Genomic DNA, 2,557 nt, shown 5'->3' on the forward strand with positions numbered 1-2,557 from the left:
ATGTGGGAAATACATCTACCTGTCTATCAGTAAATGGACTAAATAGTTCAAAAAAAAAAAAAAAAGATTAAGATTGTCAGATGGAAGAAGGGCCAAAAGATCATTACAGGCAGCTTACAAGAGATCCCTTAAATATAAGTACACAGAACGTTTAAAAAGAAATACAGTCACTAGGGAAAATAATATGGAGAGTTTTTTAAAAAACTAGGAATGAAGTGACCATATGACCTAGTAATCCCACTATTGGACATATACTCTGAGAAAACCATAATTCTAAAAGACACATGTACCCCAGTGTTCATTGCAGCACTATTTACTATAGCCAGGACAAGGAAGCAACCTTGATGTCCACTGACAGATAAATGGATAAAGAAGAAGTGGTGCATATATACAATGAAATATTACCTGGCCATAAAAAGAGACTATTTTGAGTCATTTGTAGTGATGTGGATGATCTAGAGCTTGTCATACAGAGTGAAGTTAGTCAGAAAGAGAAAAACAAATACAGTAGGCTGCTGCTGCTGCTGCTGCTGCCAAGTCGCTTCAGTTGTGTCCGACTCTGTGCGACCCAATAGACGAGAGCCCACCAGGCTCTGCCATCCCTGGGATTCTCCAGGCAAGAACACTGGAGTGGGTTGCCATTTCCTTCTCCAATGCATGAAAGTGAAAAGTGAAAGTGAAGTCGCTCAGTCGTGCCTGACTCTTTGTGGACCCCATGGACTGCAGCCTACCAGGCTCCTCCATCCATGGGATTTTCCGGGCAAGAGTACTGGAGTGGGGTGCCATTGCCTTCTCCCAAATACAGTATATTAATGCATATATACGGAATCTAGAAAAATGTGCTGATGGGCATATTTGCAGGAAAGTAATGGAGATGCAAAGGAGAAAAGGAAAGATGAACCCATTTGAATGCACAGTTCCGAAGAATAGCAAGGAGGGATAAGAAAGTCTTCTTCAGTGATCAATGCAAAGAAATAGGGGAAAACAACAGAATGGGAAAGACTAGAAATCTCTTCAAGAAAACTAGCGATATCAAGGGAACATTTCATGCAAAGATGGGCTCAATAAAGGACAGAAATGGTAGGGACCTAACAGAAGCAGAAGATATTAAGAAGAGGTGGCAAGAATACACAGAAGAATGTACAAAATAGATCTTCATGACCCAGATAATTACAATGGTGTCATCACTCACCTAGAGCCAGACATTCTGGAATGTGATGTCAAGTGGACCTTAGAAAGCATCACTACAAACAAAGCTAGTGGAGGTGATGGCATTCCAGTTGAGCTATTTCAAATCCTGAAAGATGATGCTGTGAAAGTGCTGCACTCAATATGCCAGCAAATTTGGAAAACTCAGCAGTGGCCACAGGACTGGAAAAGGTCGGTTTTCATTCCAATTGCAAAGAAAGGCAATGCCAGAGAATGCTCAAACTACCGCACAACTGCACTCATCTCACATGCTAGTAAAGTAATGCTTAAAATTCTCCAAACCAGTGCTCGCTTTGGCAGCACATATACTAAAATTGGAATGATACAGAGAAGATTAGCATGGCCCCTGTGCAAGGATGACATGCAAATTTGTGAAGCGTTCCATATTTTTAAAACCTCAAATAGCCAAAGCAATCTTGAGAAAGAAGAATGGAACTGGAGGAATCAACCTGCCTGACTTCAGGCTCTACTACAAAGCCACAGTCATCAAGACAGTATGGTACTGGCACAAAGACAGAAATATAGATCAACAGAACAAAATAGAAAGCCCAGAGATAAATCCATGCACCTATGGACACCTTATCATTGACAAAGGAGGCAAGAATACACAATGGAGAAAAGACAATCTCTTTAACAACTGGTGCTGGGAAAACTGGTCAACCACTTGTAAAAGAATGAAACTAGAACACTTTCTAACACTATACACAAAAATAAACTCAAAATGGATTAAAGATCTAAACAGAAGACCAGAAACTATAAAACTCCTAGAGGAGAACATATGCAAAACACTCTCCAACATAAATCACAGCAAGATCCTCTATGACCCATCTCCCAGAATATTGGAAATAAAAGCAAAAATAAACAAATGGGACTTAATTAAACTTAAAAGCTTCTGCACAACAAAGGAAACTATAGCAAGGTGAAAAGACAGCCTTCTGAATGGGAGAAAATAGCAAGTGAAGCAACTGACCAAGAATTAATCTCAAAAATACACAAGCAACTCCTGCAGCTCAATTCCAGAAAAATAAATGACCCAATCAAAAAATGGGCCAAAGAACTAAACAGACATTTCTCCAAAGAAGACATACGGATGGCTAACAAACACATGAAAATATGCTCAACATCACTCATTATCAGGGAAATGCAAATCAAAACCACAATGAGGTACCACTTCACACCAGTCAAAATGGCTGCTATCAAAAGTCTACAAGCAATAAATTCTGGAGAGGATGTGGAGAAGAGGGAACCTTCTTACATTATTAGTGGGAATGCAAACTAGTACAGCCACTATGGAGAACAGTGTGGAGATTCCTTAAAAAACTAAAAATAAAACTGATATACGACCCAG

General features: G+C 39.6%; 1 non-coding gene across 1 annotated transcript; it reads left to right on the plus strand.

Annotated features, from left to right (window-relative positions):
* The first annotated feature begins 1,493 nt into the window (after nt 1-1,493).
* On the plus strand, nt 1,494-1,600 carry LOC128049070 (U6 spliceosomal RNA). The gene has a single exon (XR_008199443.1). It is a non-coding gene; the product is annotated as a U6 spliceosomal RNA (small nuclear RNA).
* Nucleotides 1,601-2,557: the final 957 nt, after the last annotated feature.

This window comes from Budorcas taxicolor, chromosome 5 (assembly GCF_023091745.1).
Source record: "Budorcas taxicolor isolate Tak-1 chromosome 5, Takin1.1, whole genome shotgun sequence".
Lineage (NCBI taxonomy): Eukaryota > Metazoa > Chordata > Mammalia > Artiodactyla > Bovidae > Budorcas > Budorcas taxicolor.